The sequence below is a fragment of the Enoplosus armatus genome, chromosome 22 (assembly GCF_043641665.1).
Source record: "Enoplosus armatus isolate fEnoArm2 chromosome 22, fEnoArm2.hap1, whole genome shotgun sequence".
NCBI classification, from domain to species: Eukaryota; Metazoa; Chordata; class Actinopteri; order Centrarchiformes; family Enoplosidae; genus Enoplosus; species Enoplosus armatus.
The window spans coordinates 17440685-17464477 of NC_092201.1; the positions used below are offsets into that span (position 1 = coordinate 17440685).

The window sequence follows — 23793 nt, forward strand, 5'->3', positions numbered from 1 at the left end:
GTGTGTGTGTGTGCGTGTGCTCCGTCTCTAACTGCCTCTTCCCCTGCTATTCTCTTTCACCGTCTCCTCATGAAGCGTCACACGTCTGGTTCTCAGCAGATTTTCTGGTTTCCACTTTTTTGTGAATACATTTACCCAAAGAGTTTCACTAGAGCCTGAAATTACCCCAGAGTCTTATATATAAAAAAACAAAAACAAAAAACAGGCTCATGACAGCTTGACACAACACAACACAACCCATGAGCTCTTCTTCTAAGAGTCAATTATGGCCTATCAATTGCTATTTTATTGATCAATTGTAAAATCATAATTTCCCAGCACCCTGGGTTGCGCCTTCAAATTGCTTCTTTGGTCCAAACAACAGATGTTCCAGCATAAGCTGCAAAACATTAGCATGTCCAGAAGTCAGGAACTAAACCAAAAAGGAATCAGGGACTAAATTTCATTTCTGTAAGATAGTGACAGGTGTAAAAAAACAAAAAAAACAAAAAACAAAAACAGTCCCTGCTGCAGAGGTCGGACTTTCTGAAGGGTCAGGAAGGTTTGCAGGGTTGAGCGTTGCTAACTGGTCCAACGCAGACGCTGCGACGACCACAACTTGTGTACCGCTTCATTCACAGACCTCTCTAGATGTCGCGCAAAAAACAAAACAGGAATGTCGATCGTCATAAGCCAACATGGCTGCACCCTGCGCCGGAGCTTGTTGTTGCTGAGGAAGAATTCAGAGGGGCACGTGACAGCTTGACGAGAGACTCGTGATGGCGTCACCTCTTTTTGTATCACGGCCCCTTGGCGCCAGGGACACTGCGTCAAGCATTGGCCCCCATTTAAGGGAGCGAATGAGAGGGATAAAACTGAACAATTTGCTAATATCTTTAAAGCAGTTATAAAAAGGATAACTGTCAAGCACTCAGAGAGAGCAGATCGTCCACTTTGCGAGAGGGGTGTTCTGGAATTTTCATTAGCCTCAAGCTAATTAGCTAACACTGGCTAACTACAACTCCCCCTACCTCTGCCCCCCACATTACTGGTGACAAACATCAAAATAATGAGGTCATTTTCCATCAATAGACACCCACACAGCCAGCTCAGCCATGTACCCCCCCCCCCCCCCCCCCCCCCCCCAAACATCATCAGAGCCACAAATCACTTAATACACATCTAATTACGTGCAATGGGCCCCAGGAGGACGTCCCCACAATACATATACACTAGTATGTGAATGCACAAACACACACACACACGTAGACTGTATATACAGAAGGAGGAGAGCGAGTGTGAGGCAGCATCTCATTAGACATAACATGTTAAAGCCCCTAAGCCCCTTACCAAGCACATACTGAGGGGAAAATACCCAATTACAGCACACACACACACACACTTGCAGACAAACACAAAGAAACACAGAGGAACTAATCATATGTTGGCCCCAGACCCTGATGCATAATGTATGTGGAGCCTGTTGCCCTGCTGAACCGGGCGATCAGACGCTCTGCTCTGGGAGTGTGTGTGTGTGTGTGTGTGTGTGTGTGTGTGTGTGTGTGTGTGTGTGTGTGTGCAAGAATCGGTCAGTCAGCGTGTGTGTCTGTGTGTGGCCTCCGCTGACTGACATCACTGTGTGTGCGTGTATGTGTGCGAGTCCTTCCGAAGCAGAGATGATACAGTAAAAAATAACAAAAGGTACACCAAGTGTGTATTCGTGGCTTTGAAAGCATGGGCTGTGGCCGTCATCATTCACAGGCCCTGTGGGCTCACATGTCTTCCGCTACTTCAAAAGCATCTGTCTGCGCTGAAACCCTGAATATCTGCTGAATGCATTGAATCATCCCCCCTCAACGCACAGGGTCAGCCATGCGGGAAAAGCAAATGCATTCTGGGCACAAAGAGCCTGCAAAGTACACACACACACTCACCACAAAAACAAACAAACAAACAAACAAACAACACATTGGTAAAAACAAAAAAAAGTACCCATTTATCACTCATCAAGACAAGATTTGACACTCCTCTGTGCACATTGTACATATGAACATTACAAGAGACGGATTTAAAAAAAAAACAAACGGTTGAAATCGTTTCAACATGAAGATCAATCTTGGCCAAAGCCTCACTACTAAGTCAACAGGAGTTGACCTCCTGCTCCAATAACGCTCATCCATTTGGCTTCACCAACACATTCCACCACCCAGTGCTCCACCAGCAGCACCTGCTACAACTGGGCAGCCGGCCTGGCTCCACACACACACACACACACACACACACACACACACACACACACACACACACACACACACACACACACACACACACACACACAACAAAGCATCCAAACAGCTCATATGAGCACAAAACACACAGTCAACCTTCTCCTTCTCTCTTAATGGGGCTAGCGCCCGCTGAGCCAGGCTGATCTGCCAACGCCTGGCACTGGCAGGGTGAGAGCAGCACTCCGTCTGTCTCCTTGGCAACGGGACAACTAAAGATGGGGGCTGTTGTTGCTGGGGTGTTGGTGCGGTTAACACATTCTAATCTCTTTATCATTATGAATTATCTTTACATGGTGAGGATCAGGGATGCAGGGAGCCAGGCTGAGTCAGAATGAGATCACAGGGCTAATATGTCTGTGTGTGTGTGTGTGTGTTACAATGGTCCAGTGTCACAGTGCCTGGGCTAAGCTCACTCTGTCGGCCCTATTCGGCATGCCATTGGCTGGGAGCAGGACGCTGCTACCGTGGTGATGTCATGACCCTGTCACGCTCGTCAAACACTGCTTTGTTCTTTTATTCACTTAAAAAAAGAGGCGGAGGGAGGAGAGAGATGGAGGGAAGAAGAGGGTGAAGAAAAGAGAAGGAGGCTGGGGCAAGAGGTGTCAAGGGCGGTTGGACTCATGTGTCCCTGTCCCCGCTTCATGACTCACTGACAGTGAGCTGCAGTCAGCCGACTGCATTAGCAGATTAGCAGCTGCTGTTTTATCTACACCTTGTTATGAGCTCACTCTGAGAACTGACTGATGACGGGAGGACAGACAACCCCCCCCCCCCGAACGTACACTGAATGAGGCAGCATTCACACACGCAGGATCATGCCTGTGCGCGGGGGGGTTTGGTCTGTGTGTGTGTGTGGGGGGGGGGGGGGTACGTTCCCCCACAACTCCATTTATCCCCATTAAGCTGCGCGGTCACCACAGCGGCACACGGTCCAGCATTCTTTGCTCATGAGTCATGACACAACCAGTGTCAGCAGGCTGCCACCATGGAGAGCAGTAATGAACAGTAAAAAAAATAATAATAATGATGATGCACCCTGGTTTTCCTCATGAATTTGCCCATAAATATATTTTAGGAGCACAGCAGTTACATAAAGTTAGATAAAAAAAAGTTGTGTTTGTCGTGTTGTCCAGCATTTAAATAAATCCTGTTTAAATGTACCTTTTTACACCGCTTTCACACCAGTAGTGCCATTTTATCAAATAGAACTCTTGTATTTATCTTGTGCATCATTTCATACACGCTTCCCCAGTAATTTTTCAGCACAACGTGGATTTGTCATGACAGTGATCCCACTGGTGAGCCTGACGAGGTTGAGACTAATAAACCGAGGCAATCCAGCACAGAGTCCTACGCCGGGCACCCGTTCACTGGGTACACCAGATCAATACGCAGAAAAATGCAAGAAAGGCAAGCAACGTACTAGATTCGGTGCGACTCCACAACGGACAGACTTTAATAATTGAAGCAACAAGGCCCGATACAAACCCACATGCAGCGCAAAGTTTGACCGCATCGGCAAAAAGAATATTGTGAATGTGAATATGAGGTGGCGGGGGGTGGACTATATCAAACAGGCAGGACGTAGCTGTCAGCCGATGGCAGCTGCTCTCACTGCAGCTGCGAGGCTGAAACGAGGTGGTGTCCGTGATGTGCCTGACGGGAGCGAGAGAATAAGTGTGTCTGTGTCTGTCAGGCTTATGATGGCTTTAAAAAGTTCATTACGGTTCATCCAGATGTTCACAGAGGAAAACTAGAAGGGAGACAAAGAGCCGGGGCGCAATTTTTTTTTTTCTCATATAAGTCACCAAAGACACTACCTGCTTCCACATGACTGTTGTTTGCTCTAATAACACTGCTGTGTGGGCTGAAGTGTGGGACATTTCTCTTTTATTTTGAAAAGCCTAGCGTTATCCAGTGGGGGATCTGTTTAGTTGAATGTCGACTCAGGAAGCGAAACGGAGAGAAACGTTGTGGAAGTTTCTTTCAAAGACAAAAAAAGTGTTTTGTGTGTGTGTGTGAGGGAGATATGATAAATTATAAAGTTATAGGAAATGAGTTTCAGTGCAATTTGTTGTTTTGTCTGCCTAAAAATCTACACTACACTACCACGTGTTTGGTATCAAATTCAAGAGGAAGTCGTGTCGAGTCGAGACAACTTGTGATTGTCAATTTCTGAGTGTTTTTTTGAGGTGAGGTGAGGTTTGTTTGTATGAAGTGGAAAAATGCTCAGTCTGTTATACTTTGCTGGGGGTTTTTTCCCCCCGTTTGGTGTTAAATTCCTGTCAATGAAACTCAATACTTCCTGCACAGTTGTTTCACATTAAAAGCACTCCAGCTCAAATGGGCATCACCTCTTTTTCTGTGTTGACTTTTATTAATGATAGCTTAACACTAATAGAGTTAATCGGTAAACTAGGTTGAATAATGACAGGCTTTTAATGAGAAACATTTTCTTCAGTGTTTCTTCAACAGCAGCTTAACACTGATTGCAAAAAAAAAAAAAAAAGGTGCAAAGTATGAGCTTTTGAACTACATTAGTAAAGGAGAGCAGTGAGAACTTGGGTTGGGTATGGTTTAAATTAGATCGATTCCGATTCCAATTCCGATTCTGCTTACTGACTACAGTCCTTGGTTCCGATTCCAGTATTTGTGAGCTGATTTCTGATGTGCTATGACGCAGAAAAATATCAAAGAAGGCTAAAGTTGATGGATACTGGTGTGAATAACCAGATGTCAGTATTATCATGTATTTTGCGTACCTCCACGGAGGTGACCCCTAACCACCACAAATCATCCACTTTGTCCTTACTAATCTTCCCCTTCGTGGCTAAAGTGAAAGGAGTTTCTGTACTAGAGAGGAGTCTCTGAACCGGTATCTAAAAATATATATATTCGATATATATTTGTAGACATCATCTATTTACCTTCGATATAAAAAGGCGAATGTCAGTGTTTTGTACCTGAGCAGGAGACGTTGCTAATGCTAACGTTAGCTGTATTCTGGGCCGAACGCAACGCATCGAACACGGTGCGTTCCTTCAGATTCAGGTTCACTCAAAGTTAGGAACCGATGGGGGTTCGATCCCCGGCTCCCCTCGTCATGTCATGTCCCTGAGCAAGACACTGAGTCCTAAGTTGCTCCTGATGGAGGCCAGCACCTTGCATGGCAGCTCGGTCGCCATCAGTGTGTGAATGTGACCTGATCTGTAAAGCGCTTTGGGAACCGTTAAGGATGAAAAGCGCTATATCAGTGAAGACCATCGAAATGCACGCGCCTTATCAAATCCACGGTTCTTGACAATTTTGAATCTGTTCCGTTCTTGATACCCAACCCTCGTGGAAACATGATCTTTGTTGGCAGAGGTGACAAAAGCAGCATCGACCAAGCCCCTGTGTTGTCTGAATGAATAGAGAAGATGAAGGGAGAGTGCAACGGGCATCACGCGAAAAAGAATGTAGCTATCCGCAAGCGAGGGATGACTAAAAGAGACAGAAAGACAGATCCGAGACGTGTCGCAGCGGGGTTACGGTTAGGGGTGTGGGGGACGAACGCGAAGCGAAGGGCACAAAGGAGAGAGAAATCAACGTGGGGACTACAAACCTGTCAGACTGTCAGAACTAAGAGACGGTGCGAGGAGGAGAAAGTGAAGGGGAGCGGACAGCCGTGGCGTCCGTTTGACGTTTGACTGCGCAGGACGGAAACGCCGCTGCTCTTTTAGCGGACATGACAACATAGTAACTGACTGCAGCTCACCCTACGAGACTGGATGCCTGGACCCGTGAAAGAGAAAAGCCAATGAGCAGTTTTGGCCAGTCTCAACAGAATGTTACACTGCTGAAGTCGCACTCGCAGCTGAATGAAGCACCCTTCAAGAAGGAAGAAGGACAAACTTCCCTCTCTCGGAACTTCGCAACCATGGTTTCGCGTAGACTAATGACTCAATTGTGCCATTGTAACCAACGTTCTTTATTGTAATTGGACTGGAATGTGATAAAAAAACGGTTTGGTTTGTCCTTAAGTAATGTAAAGACAAGGATGATATTGTTGAAGAATGTCCGAGCATAAACGCCATTTCTTTCGTTTATGTGGAAGAAATGTCCAAAGGTCAATGAATGTCTTTAAGGTATTAAAATAGCATTAAACGTGCTGAGGCCATTATTCAATTTGAGAATCGGATCGGTCATTCCTCTCATCACATACCAGGGCTGAACAATGAATCGAAATATTTATCGAAACTGCAATACGGCCAAGCGCAATATCCAAATCGCAGAACCTGCAATTTTTTTTTTTTTTTGATAAAAAAAGGTCAAATGTGTTACAAAACAGCATCCTAATAAAGTCCTGTAGTTCTGCAGAGATGCCCTGGCCTAAAAATCTGGTTCTCCAGATGTAAGAAAACATGTTTGTTTAGTGTAGAACAATGGTTTTGTTTTCCAGTGACGAAAAAAAAAAACTGTGATCCAAAACATGACTTGGCCGTATCGTGCAGCTCTATCTCACACATTTTGCTTTAAGTGGAACTGAGTCACTTGATAAGTGTGTCTTATTCTTGACTTTCAGGGAGGACATTTGTCACTCGTAAACTGGCTCTTTCGAGCATAAATACAGGCCCTGGTCTGGCGTTAAAAAAAATCTGGGAGCCTCCATTTTTCCTTTGCAGCCTGACAATTACACAACCTCAAACCAACCTTAACATTCAAGCGCAATGGAAAAACCTCTCCATTTTTACCACTCCTTTTTTTTTTTTTTTAGCATGAGGCTCTCCCAGGGCATGCTACAGAAAGTAGGTGAAGGCTAGATATTCAGTTGGATGTACAAATCAGACTCTATAAATACAGTATTTATCATTCAGTGTCAGATTTGAAGCAGCCCTGAAGAGCCTCTTCAATCACTCCTACAGTATAGGGCCAACTCCAAGAGGCCCGCGGCAGAACCATCTTTTGATCTTTCGAGAACATCAGTTTAAAAGGGCACAGGGTTTGAGGGGCAGTAAAACCAAGGAGCCGTCCATGACTTTCCATAATTCGGCCGGGGAGGAGGGGGGGTTTCATGGCCAGAAAAGGTTTGCTTCACGGATCGGTGCTGCCGCTACCTCTTTGTGGCTTAAGATCTTGATGTTAGCACAATACCTGAAACACATTTTATATCATTTATACAATCTGCGGATGAGTTGAGAAGTCAAATAATCTCCTAATGCCCATCACGACCTCTCAGAGATCAAATTGGCGGAAACAGAAAAGGGTCGGAAATCATTTGAGAAACTGGCACCAGGATAAGCCAGGATTGATAAAAGGACTTAAAGCGCGAGTACGGTGACGTTTTGTATTTTCTTATAGTCGACAAATCTCATGAAACGATCAAATCAACAGTGAATGTATCTACCACGGACTGTATGCAAAGATGGCCGACGCATCTCCATTTCCTCCCCACTGTGCAAAAATGTAGCCAAACTCTCTCAGATACGGCCGCTGCCATCTATGCGCCGGTGACGTCGTCTGGAGCCAGAGTCTGCGTCAGTGGTGATGGTCGACCACGCGAGGTCCCACCCACACACCCCGGCCGACCCAATCGCGAGCACACCACAGTCAATCCCAACTGTCAATCGTGATGTTTCACCCCCTTTTTAATAGCATCAAATAACAGAAACCATCATTGGGAAAAATGTATTTGATGTGTACACACACACTGTAGTTTATTTTGACTCAATCCCACATACACCCTCCTGCTTGCCCCAAATATTCACGAGAGCACCAAATGTGGATTCATCCACCGCTATTTCCTCCTGTTTGAGTAACGACTGATTTAAAAACTACAGTGCAGCAGCTGAGAGGGTAGTTAAGTCAGAGAGTGTGGAGACGGACTAACACATTGTCAGTCTTTCCATGGGATTTGTTAACAAAAAATATATCATTAATTATTCCTAAACAATTGATACATATTTTAAATTCTTTCTTTTTTATTAGTTCTGGCTTGTTAAACGATGACAGTCAACATAAATGACTGCATGTAATCAGAGGGAGAGAGGATGAGAGTCAGTGGCGCAGAGATTTTGGGCACTCTGTTTAGCTCATCAGCCCCCCTTCAGCGAAATCATTTGTCTTGCTTAAATGCTCTCCTGTCTCCATGGCAACCCCCGTGCATAATGGAGGTTACGTCATCCCATCTGAACCCAGGCATGTTAATGAGCATTGCCTCCGAGGGGGCCCCTCAGCTCATCACACAGGGCTACCTGAGTGCAGGGCGGCTGGCTTGACAGGCAGCGGATAATGCTAGTGATGGTTTATAATGGGTACACCCCCCTCTGGCCCCTACAAAACCCAGAGCCCTGTAAGAGGGGGCTGCTTGGAAAGGGAATGATAAAGGCTTGGAGCAGAGATAAAAATAAAACAAAAAACAGAGACAGAGTAAAAGATAGAGTGACAGACACAGACATGTTTGTTCAAATGGCCCTAAGGATAAGAGTGGACATTAAGAACAGTTGCATAAGCTACTTCAGCCGCGCGTCCCATACTGCAGCCCTCAAGCAGGGCGGCTGATATAATGTGAACGGAGAGCTGAAAAGAAACGAGAGGACACTGGGAGCAGAGGATGTCCTTTTAAACTCACGGGAGTGAGTGAAAGCCGAAGACGACAGAAAGTTCACCAAACTCCCTGAGGTACAAAAACAACCACTGAAATGTGTGTGTGTGTGTGTGCATCGGGCTGCGTGTTCAGCGTGTATGTATGTATATAAATTCACATCTGTGTGCTGCCAGCTACACTGGAGCCAAGGGACACAGTGCACGCCCGTGCATTTCATGCAAATATTCAATCTGCTTGAAGCTCATCTGTCAAACTAGCTAAAAAAAATGAATAAATAAAATACATCTGTCCACACGAAAAGATCTTCTGCTTTACATACAGCAGCTCACAGCTCAGATAAAAACAGATGTGAGCACTGGGCTGGTGTGTACGGAACAGTTTCAATCCAAAGTACTACTCTTACAAAATGTCAAAGTGTAACAGCTAAATACTAGGGGTGTTAACAGTTTGCTAAGTACCTTTTGTACCGTTTTGGGGTCATAGTATGCAGAATGTAGAATTTAACATTTTTGTCATTTATTTTGAAAGATGTAGACATTCAACAGTGGCTCACTGGCCATATTTCTTATTGTAACAGTTAAAGCACGCCAATTCTCCAAAAATTAAATAACTCAAACGGCAGTAATGCTCCATCCAAGACTCTGATAATTCCTGAGACGCAGCTTGTGCTGGTTTATACAGAGCAGGCACAACGGACTGACTAACATGCACACTGAAGGCACATTGTAGCGGGGCTCAACCACTTTGACCATATGTTTAAATTCTGTATTCTCTATGACCGAGTATGGTCGCAAATCTGCAGCAATAAACACTGTGCATCTTTCAATTAAAACATTTTTTACATTTTTTTTGATCAGCAAGATTAAATTTTTTTTATGAGTTAAATATAAGAATAAGTGAAATGACGGGTGACTAAAACCACAATGAGTGATAGTACTTTAGAGATCAACGGATGAACAAGAGGCAACGAATGTAACAAAAAAACAAAAATCAGCGAGTAGCATTTTGTAGTAAAAAACTGCAAATCCAGAAACAAGAGATTTTAAAGGTCCTATATTGTAGAAAGTGAGATGTCCATGTCTCTTATTATAAAGCAGGTCTGGGTGCTCTATAAATACTGTGAAAGGATCAAAACGCTCAGTCCACGGATAAATGAAACACAGCCCATATTCAGACGCTGTGCCTTTAAACGAGCCATCAGGACTTCCTGTAAGGTTGTGATGTCACAACTATACAGTCACCGCCCTCAGCCACGCCCCCCAGCAGGTCATCTGCTCCAATCACAGCACCACCCACCCAAATACAGGGATGCTCATCCACCCGTTCAGTCTGTCTTAAGTTATTGGAGTGCTCTGCTCAGGAACTACTCTTCAAGTGTTTGGAGTTTGTTCAGTTTGTCTCAAACGGCTTGTTTCAGACAGAGGGGGGAACTGAGGGGCTGCAGAAAGGGCTACTCTAGTGGAGTCCCAGAATAAAAAGATGAGCATTATATGGGAACTTTAAAGCTGTATTCATTGATTTCTGTGGGTTCATCACTATGAGTCATTAGATCCATTGCCAATATGAAAATATTGATTAGTGCAGCTTTAAGGCCTACCCAACTTGTCATCACTCATAAACACATCTGGCGTGGAGCTTGGTGTTCCACTCTCAGCAGTCCGCCCAGCCATCTGTAACTGCATCACCTGCCATCGGCCTAGCTTCATCTCATCAGGCATGTTTGAGTTTCCTTTCCTGGAGCCAGCTTTAAGTCGGATTCGTGATATGGTACATTTCCCACAATGCCTTTTGAGAGAATAGGTGTGAACTTGTTGCATCTGAACGGCAAAACAAATGGTAAATGGCTGCATTCGTACAGTGCTATATCCCAAGCTAAAGGCCAACCCAAAGCCAATTTGGACATGCGGACAGGATTGCTGTTCCGTCACATTTTACCCTTTACTCCGCTGCTATAAACAGTCAAGCGCCTGGTTCAGAAATAGCTGAACCAGCCTCTCTAATCTGCCTCGACAAGTCCACCGATGGCCCAATTACATAAGACGATGTGTTCAGCGAAGGAGGGGGGGGGCGCCATCTGGGCGGGAGTGAACGTGACCCAAACTCAATCACACACACAAAAACGGAGTCAATGCATTGGCGATGATGTGGTGCTGGAGCAGATTTGAGCTGTTTGTTAAACACATTCGGGGGGAATTTACGTTGAGCAGCTGTGCGCTGTGACATAATCATGCCAGGCCAATGCCTAATGCTAATAAGGCTAATTGATATCAACTGTTACTGATTATTCAGTCATTTCAATTTGATGCAATGCGTAGTTGGGGTTTGTAGGGATAGTTTAAATAAGTAAATAAGAAAAAATACATTATATGTAACTCAATCACTTGAACTCAGTGAAACCGAAGTAGACACCATGTGATGTATGTATAATTACGCTCCTTCTATGACACAATATGATTCAATCATAGGGGTGTACGTCTCTCCCTTTTAAGACGATCCGATACATATCTAGATACATGGGCTACGATTATGATACGATTCAGGGACGATGAATTCGGTGCCATACGATGCAATCTGATACAGTTGTTTCATGTAAGCATTCATTTTCCATTATAAATTAAAATAAGCCAATTCTATAAATGCAGCATTGCTTACCTTTAAATGGATACTGTATATTTCATAAAGGACCAGGGAGTATTTCTGTTGCTCAAACAGACAACAAATGATGTAGCAACAAGCAGCGTTCAAAATGCAACTGAGTATCACGTGGCACGTTTCCTCAAACAAGTCTAATCAAATAGGCGTGTTTTCTTGAAAAACGAAACAAAAGGCAGCTACGTATTATCTCAACGCATTTGGCGGAGAGTTGCCAGTTAACTGGGTCGTTAAACCAGAACACCCTTATAGGTTTTACCACACCGCCTCGTGCTACCGCGGTACTTCATTGCTCTTCTACAGACCTTACAAATGGCCAGATTTTGGTCCAGTATTCCTTCTTATAAAATACAAACATCTTCAGATTTAACGGTGCACTATAAACCGTGTCGGCCATGTTTTGTTTTTACCTCGCGAGCAACGCTATGCTAACGTTACTCTCGTGACGCGAGAGTCTCGCGTTGACCTTTGACCTTTTTACGAGAGTGGAGACGCTGTGCAGAATTAGCATCAAAGCTTCAGTCAGCTGGTTTGTAACTTTTAAAATCGGGCCGTCGACCGGTTCATGGTACGTTTAGATCGATCCAGCGGTCCGCATGCTGATGTAGTCACATTTTTAACATTAAAGCCGGATTCCGAGTCGTACCAGTGAATCGTTACACCCCTATTCAATAGCAAAGACATTGCTGGCTTTTGCTGATTTTGGCAGCTGACAGGACATATTTTGCCAACAAAATATATGCCAACTTCTTCACTTCTTTGCTGTTTCTGGGCACAGACTGCAGGCTGTCCTGTAGACTCCTTGCCATCAAACCCACCATCTTTCAGTGGTGGAAGAAGCACTCAAGTCCTTGTAAAAGCACAAAGCGCTCATTCTGCAGAAACAATTCCCCTGTGACTGATACGTTATTATATCCGATATTATCAAATGGTTAATACTGACGCATCAATGTCAGAGCAGCATTTTACTGTTGAAGCTGCTTGAGGTGGAGCTAGTTTATCTACTTTAGATACAGTCATACTGCACTTTGACAAGTTCTGCTACACAAATCAGTTTGAATTTTTTGGAAACTATTATCATAGAAAGAAATAATAACTAAAACACAAAGCATTGTCCTGTTCAAGCTTCTCTGTCATGGTCTTTAACAGATTGTGATGTGCATTCTTCCTTATTTTCTAAAATAAATTGAGAAAATAATTCAGCTGAACTTTCCCTTTGAATTCAATTCCAAGCACTTTCATCATTTACACTTACTCTGACACTTCAACTGCTTTCACCTGTCAATTAACAATTGCACTTATTCTTCAACTGAAATGTCAACGTACACAACAACAGACATTTGAAGTCCATCTCTTGCTCTTCAAATGATAACTCAAACAATGTCATGTTCTCTCAGCACTTACACTTCAACAGTTCAACCGCATTCTTAACTTACACTTTAAATGAAACTTAAAACTTCTTCAGCACTCGATTGCCATTTCAATTGAGGGGTTTGTAATTTGACTGCAACTTTACTTGCTTCAGTATTTTCAACAGTTTCAGCAGCGGACACACATATTTCCATCAGAAAACTGAAGCCTTTTGTAGTTACGGCCCACTCAGAGACTTCTTTTAGATTACACAGTGGCCCATGAATGTCAGTCGTCTAAATGAACGATTATTACAAAACTGTTTTTCTACATTCGTTGCCCCAAGCCATTGTTCATGTCTCACTCCACTTCTTGCAGATGATCTCTCCTTCACATCAGTTACACTTTAGAAAGTTATGATTGCCAGCGGTGCCTCTCATCACTGCTGTGTGTGTGTGTGTGTGTGTGTGTGTGTGTGAGGGCCACCGGGGAGCTGTTATTCTCTGCTGAGCCACCTCCGGCAGGCAGCCTGAGGACAGCCTGCGGACCCTCCGGACTGGATATTTCTGCTGCAGCAGAGGGAGGTCACAACTAGGTGGTTTCATTACACACATCACTGGTTTGATTCAATACATTTCCTGTCCATGGTGAAGATGTATCAGAAGAGGGAAAGAAAGAAGGTAGAGAGGATGAAAAGGTGAGACCAAGACAAAAAAAAGGAGACAATTCAGTCCATTCTGTGATTTACAACAAATAAATATAGTTTGGAGACATGGACATGACATGGACTAGCTTATCTGATAGTGGTCATGCTTTGTTTACCCCGCCTTATCACACAGACCAGAGGTCAGTGGATGAGTTGGAACTCAAATCAGTGAGAGATCGAAGTCCAACTAAACAGCCAGCTAAAACACAAACACACGCACACACACAACTTCTTTTCTTTCTTCTAGAACAAGTGGACATGGCCAGCCAATCACAGGTCCTAAAACTGACACACACGTTTTGCGTTTGTAGCTCACACTTCATATCACCTAAGGTTAAATAAAGTATCGTCTGTTATAGGTAAAAAAACAGCGACTTTATAGACTAGTTTTAAACATTTATTGTATATATATATATATACTGTGTGTACAGTATATGTGCATGAGAGGAGCTCAGTTTGCATGACTGTGAAGCATAACAATGCCCCAGCAGCCTCTGTCAGACACACTGTCGCTTATTACTAGCTTGAAAACAATTATATAATAATAAATACATGCATTCAGCTCTGTAATGCTCAGGCTGTGTTAATGAAGTATAATCCGGTGTCCGCTTTGTGTGTCCAGCATGGCTTACGGTGAAGTGATGACCTGTCAGCAGGCGGCAGGGACCCTGAACCACAGCGCCTCTAATCTGTCATAAGGGGCCTTAGCCACCGCTGCGCAGCGTATCACAGTTATGTAAGGAGATTTACAGCCTGCCTGACATAACGCCGTGCTCCGCGCTCTTACAATGATGAGGTTCGTTTTGAGCTTACGTTGGCCTGTGTGTGTGTGTGTCACTGGGGGGGGGGGTATTATATTATGGCATTAGATTCAGAAATCAATCAGAATGAATGCAGGCTCATTAACTATAGCTGTTTCAGTCGTGGTTACAATCTGGCCAGCTTGTTTTCCCCGGTCATGCTGGTCAGGGTCAGGTTGGCCTGTGTACAGCCTCATACATACAAACATACGGGGCACAGAGTGTACCATCACACTAATCAACACACTAATGGGCAAGGGGCTAGGGTAAAATGGGGAACAAGAAGAAAATAAAGGAATAGCCACAGGTATGGGTAATTTACTGCGTTTTTTTTTTTAGATGAGGAACATCTAAGGAACATATACCTACATATACCCACAGTCTTTGGAGGGTATTATTGAAGATAAACAGCTGCTGCAAACTGTCATTGACTGTTTGATATCCAAGTTGAACAAATCCCGTTAAGAAATACATTGCCCAGTTGACGACGATACATGCTTGCAGCCCCAGTCCTTACTTTCAGGTCCATTTGTCAAAATGCCAGAACAACACACTATTTAATATCATTATAAACACTGACACTGTTGGTGGAGTTTAAAAGCCAAGTGAAGTGGCTAAAAGCTCCAGAAGAAATCTAACTAAGTGGACCAACAGTTGAGAATTCTTTGTCAAACTATTTCCAAGGTCGAGAATGAACCTTGAGGCTCAACAACAAAGGATCCTCATATTCAACTGTGAATATAGTAAAATGCAATAATCAAGTCATCGACTAATATAAGGAAGCACAGTGAATAAACACAAATAAAATTTTGAGCAACTACAGCGCTCCTCATCAAGCTAATGACCCAGAGGTAGAGGGGGACACCTATCTTAGATCCAGTTCCCCTCACTGGATAGGCCCACTCTTGACAAGTGGAAAAGTATTCAGACCTGCTTCCCGAGGCTGGCCCCTCTAGTGAGGCACTGTCTCGGCTGCTTTTGATCAGTAATTAGCCTATTACAAAAGTCTGGCTACTGTAATAGTTATAAACTCTTACTCTACACAAGGGATCTAGGCTGTCATGCCTACTAAAGGTTCTATACAGCGGAGGATTGTGTGCGAGACCCTTATGAAAAACAAAAACATTTGCTGCAGGCCTAATGGATCACAGATCACAGTCCATTCTAAAAAGTACATTTTAATCTTGTTGGTTAACATTTAATAATCGGTTAACGAGGGTGGACTATTGGTTAAAAAAAAATACGCATCCCTAGTTAAATGTGAAGAAAGGGGTCTGGTAGACAAACATGTTTATATGCCTTGAACGAAGGTATTGTATAGAATTGTTTTGGTAAGGGCTTTAACTAACATAACTAACTATTTTCACTCTTGATTCATCTTTTCATCTATAAAAATAACGAAAGGTAGGGATGTCCTTTTTAGGAGGCCGATCCATTAAAATATGCTCCGATTGGCCTGAGCGGCTTAGGACATTTCTAGTCAAAGGTGGTGTCGTCTAATTGCTTGTTTTGTTTGTTGCCAACAGTCCAAAATCCAAAGATATTCAATGTATTATAATGTAGGGGATAGAAAAGGAGCGTACAACTGAGAAGCTGGAACAAGAAAAATTGGGATATAAATGGGGAAAAAAACATGAATGAAAGGCTGTAGTAGTTGAGTGTACGTTCTATATTGTAGCAAAGGATCACTTCTGTCATACCCTCGCATTGAGCTCTCCTAGTCCATTCTGAAAAGGAGTGGATAGTGGAGGCCTGTTGTCCTCTGTTCACTGAGCCTGAACTCCTTTGATCAGTGAAGAGGAAGAAGCAAGAGAGACGGGCCACAGAGTCCTACACCTCTACAGGTAGCCGCCCTTGGTGCAAAGAATTCACTGATGAAAGACAACTATTATGTTTCACAAACGGCTGTCCTTCAATACAACTCCAAGGTATGAGATTTTGTCCAAGGAGAGTGCAGAGCCGAAAACTGTGAAAACCGCCCAACAAGCCACGAGAGCGAGGACACAAAATGAGCGGAGGCCCAGTGTGCTCAAACTTTCAAAGGACACATAGTGGAGGGTGTTCTATAGTTTGTCCCTGTGAAAAGGTACTGTCATGAAGCATGAAGCATCAGCTTTCCGGGAAACACACGAACCTTTATAATAAAAGGATGTTCATCATATGCATTTTGCATTTTCAGGGATCGAGAGATCAGAAGTCTTCAGGATTCCAATGGAAACACAACTTTTCTGGTGTTGTAGGCAGTTAACGGACACACATCTCTGAGCTTATTACGGCGTTTTAGCTGAGAAACGGAACAACACAGGCCACAAGGGAAAAGTCAGTGATATTTTCAAATATACCTTTAAGTGCTTGGACGACATGACGTGACATTCTGAGACGGCACCGCAGGGTAACAACAGGCATGGTTTTGGGGCCGAACATTGAATATGGACTAGTACAATATAGTACAAGTCAGCTGCAATTTTCTGATAAAGGTAAAATGTGTCACAACATACCATTATGAATGAGGCTCCGAGGTGATTCAATTGAACAGCGTCCGAACCCCCCCACCCCCCACACACACACACACACACACACACACACCTTTCCAAAGTCTATATTTGGGGGCTCATCTGACAATTTTTGTAACTTTCCAAAACCAACTGACGAACAGCCGTGTCTTTTTCGTTCTACGCACAACTACTTCTGCCACCTTTTGTCTAAACACCATGAATGCCTTCGAGGAGAGACTGTCAGAAAGTGTACACAGTTATCCCCATTTCATCGATTGTTGAGTCTGACCCCATCTCTATGACATCAGGCGCTCAAGACAGGCTGTTCAGGACAGCCCCCGAAGCCCCCAGAACCTCATCTCAATGCAAAAAAACAAAAAAACACAAAACAAAAACAACAGTCAAATTGAGTTTCCATGGTCATGTCAAGCTCCAACCGATTTGTGGGCCCCTCTAATAAACCCCCAACAACCCCCGCCCCCAAAATACCCCCTGATTCCTTTGTCTCCTTCCTCTCCCAAAGAGAGAGAGAACATATGGAGCTCAGGGTCAGAGGTCGCTCTGTGAAATGGCTGCTCACGCCTCCCAAGATCGACTGCTCACTTTGCCGTTGGAGATGGGTAGGCATTTGCAAAGGGATGCAACCAGTCAGCAACAGCTAGCTGCATCTTCTGGAGGTCGTCAGGACCCGCTGACTCCCAGAGGCAGTACGATCCATCATGACTGCTCCCCCCTCAACCCTTTGAACTTTGACTAGCACCACATGGCAGACTCCTCTATACTGTATGGGTGTGGGATGATGACGACGATGTGGCAGCACATCCCTGACACTCTTGTCAGGCTGGTTTAGGGCTCTGTCAGGACCTTCAAGTTAACATGGAAAACACAAATGCATCCTTTTTTTTGTGTGCGTACAATCGAGTGCAACACCATGAGCACCTTTGAGGAGAAACTGTCTGAAAATCCCCATTTATAGGACTCAATACATCAGGACTACGAAAGACACGGCAGGCTGTTTTGCCCCAGCTTCGGATGTGGACAATAAACGCCATCTGCATTTAGACGTGGTTGGACAACGTAGTTTGCTTGAAGCTTGTTTGTCCGACCAACAGTCCAAAACCCGCAGATATTCATACTATAATGACACAAAACAGACAGAAGCAGCAGTCTGGAGAAGCTGCAACCAGAGAACGTCTGGCATTTTCGCTTGATAATTGAAAATGAGTTCATCTTGTCGGCTGTTGTACAACACTGACTCAGGTTAACATGGACATTTATTGTTCTTTTTGTTAATTTCATAATGTAGATATATGTTTTTATATATATATATATACTTTGCTTTGAAATTTGGAGACCTGGCCTCCTCTTAATGGAAGCCATTTGTCCCTAAAATTGGTCATAAAATCAAGAGCCATTAACAAGCTGACCTACAGTGAGAGGCTTTATGAAGAAAGACAGGAGGATGCCGCTGGTCAAACATTGCAGGAGGAAGCGAGAGGAGTCATGGTTATGAGCATGAATGTGTGTGTGTGTGTGTGTGTGGAGGAGACAGTGGTGAAGCCTGGCCGCCGTGTGTTACATTACAGCGATGAGTTCAGTGTAGCCTGGAGGAACTGTCTGAATGGATTACTCTAACAGGCTTAACAGCAGCCCGACCGGGCTAACAGAGCACGAGGCAATGAGCGAGCGGGGGGGGGGGGGGGGCAAAACACAGAGAGATGGACGAAATCACTACAGGGAAGAGAGGAGGAAGGAACCGATGAGCCATGAAAGAAAGAGTAAGAGAACTCGACGCTAGACGAGTCTGTAGCAAAAGCACACGTGGCGAAATAATTAAATTCCTCCTTTACAATAAAACAAGTGCACAGGGATTTGAGCCTTGCTTTATTGAACTTTGAGCATTGTAAGTGCCATACACTATTACCTGCCCATTACCCAGGCATACCATTGTTAGCATAAGTCAGTGTTAGCTACCCCCTGTCGTCATTAGCATACGTCAGTGGCCGGTTTAAACGTGCAGCCTTTGTGCCGACTGACTCCCACGCCGGTCTGCATGGACAGATGGCCAAGGCCAGAAGGGAGCTTTAGCTGCTCAAATCTCTTTGTGTCCTGCTGCAGCCCCAGGACGCTCCCACCTCAGCCCAGCCAGCACACCTCTGTGCTCCAGCCATCTTTAAAAAAAGCTCCCAAAAGGCAGCAAAGAAGCTCTTTGGGCAAATTGAATATTAATAGCCAGAAATGCGTCAAACAGGTGCGCTTTAGAGTTACAAATCGGTCACATTCATTTCATTTCGTTTTGACGAGACGTCAGCCTGAGAGCACAGGTCGTCTGGAGTCACGACAGTCCGGTAAACTGCAGTAAAACTCACCAACACTCTCTTTTAAAGCGTCTGACTGTCCTCTTCTGTCGAGCCGTTACATTTAGCCCGTGAAGGTCTGGAGCTTATGGGAAATGGTGTTCATAAAAAGGCAGCAAAAAAAAAATAACATAAACACTGAATAAACAACATTAGATCATTTTTTCGAAAAAAAAATTACTGGACACATGAAGCGAGCCACACAACATACACGGCCTGGAAGTTCCAGTTTCACTTTGGCCCTCTATAACTGGACTTTCACAATGTAGACACTTCACACAACGACAAAATTCGAATGTACCAGGTGCAAATATTGTGCTACCATTGTGGCTTTTTTCCACAAATGCCCTGTCATGTCTGAATCAAGCTGTAAATAACATTCATTTAGCTGGCACCTATATCCAAATGAGAGAAAGCCATTACATTACCAGATACAGCGAGTTAGGTCCATGTGCGTGAAGGGCTCATCAGCCTCAAAAGGCATCGCAGGCCCACATCTGACAGGAAACAAAGACAACCTGCTTCCCGTCGGCTTGGAACAGCTACCACCATAAAAACCCAGAAGAAACCTTGAGCGGGAAAATGAAGAATCTGCCTCTTTGACTGGGTGCAAAGCGGGCAAATGACATTGTGATTGGCAAAATTAACATGAAACTGCCTTCAGCTACCCACTGGAAATGGCAGGATTACAAGCTGAGCTCCATGAACAATATAAAACAACTGGTTAATTCTATTGAATATCATTTGGATTTTTCATGATTGCGTTAGTAACACCCCACGTGTACAAACTCCAAGCTATATATTAAACAAAATCTTAAAATCCCAGTTCACAAAGCAGAAGTCTAGCTGTTCTAAAAGACATTCGCCATGAAATATACGCGTTGAAACTTGTCAGAAGAGAGGAACACTTTGCCTCTAAGGGGAGTTATTGGCGCCTGGTTGGGAACCGGAGGTGGTTGTAAAATCCCTGTGCTTCAACCAGCCCCAGGTGATATCAACTTATTCACATACGGATGACGGCCAATAACTAACCTGGGATAAAACACTGACAACAGCTTGTCTAATTCAGTGTGACCAAAAGTTGGGGGGGGGGGGGGGGGTCGCTGCTGCCAGAGGGCAGTGGATGACGCTCGGGCGTCTGAGACGCAGGAGGTGTGAAGGACGGAGACACAGAGGAGGACGCGAAAGGAGAAGGGAGGGGAGTAACAAGGGGGAGGAGGGCGACGATGACGAGGAAGAAGGAAGAGAGGGTCTGATGCTGGCATGGAGGACACCTGACAGAAGTGAAACCTAGCATCTGTTGCTTTCGGAGGAGCATCGTCATCATCACAGCCTCCCCTGTGTGTGTGTGTGTGTGTGTGTGTATATACTGTACATCTGTGTGTGTTCATGCATGCATATCAGTAACGAAACATGTAAACAAGCATGAATGCTTTGTCCCACCTGTAGACAAATCACAGGATTTCATCATTTTACTGCGTTTTCTTGGATTTCGAGGTGTGGACTGTTGGTCGGACAAAACAAGACATTAACTCGGGGGGTATTTTTTAAAATCGACAAAAATTCTGAATACGTTTGCGTTTAATTACCACATGCTTGGTGCGAGGCTGCAGAGAGAGGCAGAAGGTTTAGCAGCACACATGTGGAAAACAAACCATGTCTGCCGCTTTCCTCCTTAATTACTAGTTGATTCATTAATTGGCCAAAAGACGGAAAATCAACTATTTTGATGGCTAATTAAAGATGCATTCAAACAAACAAACAGAAACACAGGTTTGTTGTTGGACTGCAACCATCATGCTCATAGATGTAATAATGAAGTCTCTAAATGCAGACTGGCGTGCAATCACACACACAGCACTGACCTCATATCTCCATCTACTACTAGCACGCCCCCCCCCTCAACTCCTCTCACCTTTCAAACTCCACAATGCTGCATACTAAATGCCTCTGGTGTTAGAATGCTGAGACTATTTCAGGCTCTGTATGCCAGCCAGGGTGTATTTATACCACTGAGGCTCAATGGAACGGTATGGGATGGGGGTCTGGACTGACAAAGTGGCTATTTATGGGAGGAATTAATCCAGCTAAATAGCAAAGAGCCCAGAATCTATGACAGGGCACAAGTTGGAACAACGGAGTTACATACTGTATGATCTCGTAGAGAGTAGAATCACACACACACACACACACACACACAGACAAAGAGAGAGAGAGAAGGCACTGTAAACCATGAGGGAGCCTGAGGCAGGTCTACAGGAAGTCTGGCCCTCTGACTAGAACAATGGGCTGAGGGAAATAAGGCCGCACTGCCACACAAAGAGCAGGGAGGAGGGGTACTGCAGCCTAAAATAAGCCAAGGCATAGAATGCTGCTTGATGTGGGTCACTGCAATCATGGCTGCCTCCAACTCAGGGTACAAGAATATGTGTGTGTGTGTATTGCATTGGTGTCGTCCAGTGATGATGCGTCATGAGGGAGGACAGCAACAGGCCTGATCAGAATTGTGGGGGGGGGGCAGCTTTGAGGATAAATATGAAGGTGAGGGAGACATGCACTTTCCTTCTTTCTCCTGTTTCCCTGGCCAGGATGACGGAGATTTGCGTCAAGTGCGACACGCACAGTGTCGTTGGCGCTGCGTCAGCTCATGTTTGGTGTTGGTACCACACATGCACCAGACGAGTCATACCGGCGTGAGACAATGGTGTACCCCGTTGCGTCGAGGTCCATCAAACCACAATGACGGGGCCCCTTGAGGGCATCAGTTTGTGGGCTTGCATAAAAAGAGGGACGTGCTCTGGGGGGTTCACTCGCAGATGTTTGCACGTTTTTTTTTAGGTTTAGCCGCTGTTTCTTTTTCCATTCTGAACCCGCCATCCAGCAGGAGTTGAATCTAACCAATCAGCTCGCTGGACGCGCAGGTCAGTGGGACTGCAAAACTGGGATCCAGAGAGCCAGAGTTTTTTTTTTTTTTGTTTTTTTTTTTAAACAGGGGTCAAAATTATTTGTCCTGTACAAAAAGTTCAGTAGAACATAAAACAAAGAGATACTAATTAATTAATATGCATGTAACTCTGCACAGCAAAGTCAGTTCCTTTGTTCATGTATGAGTTCAAAGTGCTAAATCTGAGTCTGCCCAAGTCCTGGAGGGCTGGAGTACTAGCAGTTATGATTGTTTCTTTTCATCTTCTCAGAACATTCTTGTACTCGGTGCATGGGCCAAAACCTTGATAAAAGGAAGGTATGTGGTCTTAAAGCAGAGTTGTACATTTGACAGGTTGCAGCATTGCAATATGGACCACATGAGTAGCTCAGCTCATCGTGTCTGGGGAGAACAGCCCCCCAGCCCCCTTTGAAGATGTGTCACTTAACAGTGACTGTATGTTACGTAGATCATTTAGATATCTCAATCACTACCAGCTCTGTCAGCAAGTTTAACCGATTAATGGTTTAGAGTCTTCATTTTGTAAGAGAAAAAAAGAGGGTTTGGTGGTTTCCTTAGTTTTCTACAATGGTATACTTAATATTTTTGGATTTTGGACTGTTGGTTGGACAAAAAAAAAAAAAAGAAAAAAGAAATTTCACCAAGAAGTCACCTTGGATACTTTTTTACTACGTTTTTAACTTTTACAGACAAACTATTCATAAAGAAAAGAATTAGCTGATTAATCTGTGGTGAAGATAATCGTCAGCCCTAGTTTAATCCCCATCACTGACTGTTAACTTGTCCCATAGTGAAACCACACACACACACACACACACACACACCAGATGCTCAGCAGGTTGGGGTGATTGGGGCATATGAACTCGGTAAGGTGAAAGCTTATCACCTTAGAGATTTGCTACAGTCTTAGCCCCCCCCCCATCCTTCCAAACTGACAGAACAACCAGAGACACAAACAAAGTCTCACACACAGCAACAAACACACAAAAAACACTAAAGGACTCTGGAAAGCGTGTCACTAAAACATGCTGGTACAGTTTGCTTGACACCAGGCCACAAGTGTGCAATCACGGCTCACTTTCAACACACACACATAGACTTTGCTACTCTGAACTTTGGCCAAGAGACTCAGTTGCACAGACAGAAGCTACAGATTGGACTGTGACGCAACACCTCAGCAACAGGGCACACAACCCTCCATGCTGTCAGCATTCAGAGGGTAAAAGCTTGTCAAAAAAAAAGTAACAGCTGAGCCACCACAGCTGCACTGGCAGGAGTCTCAGCTGAGGAGGATGATGGCGAGGGAGAGAAGAAGTCTCTGATCCCTGCAGATAACCACAAGAACAGGAATCCTGCCATCAAATCCGTCCGTCCATCCGGGCAGCGGCGTAGCAAGACATTTGCAACCCCTTGAATCAACACTGTTGTAAATAAAACACCCATCCGGCGATCATCGCCACCTTGAAATGCACATGTAAGGCAGCCTTACATGCAACTCCACTTTTGCCCATTTCACCTGCAAGACTCACGACAACATGTCTGCTCCATGACAGGGATTTGATTTGTAGGGGTCCATTTGCTGGCAAAGCTCATTCAAATGGCTTTAAAGCAAGTAGAGTATGAGTCTGTGTGTTGT

General features: G+C 44.4%; 1 protein-coding gene across 2 annotated transcripts in view; it reads right to left on the reverse strand.

The window, feature by feature from the left end:
* Positions 1-23793, reverse strand: part of dennd5b (DENN/MADD domain containing 5B) — a 76988-nt gene that overhangs the window by 52481 nt on the left and 714 nt on the right. The window lies entirely within an intron of this gene.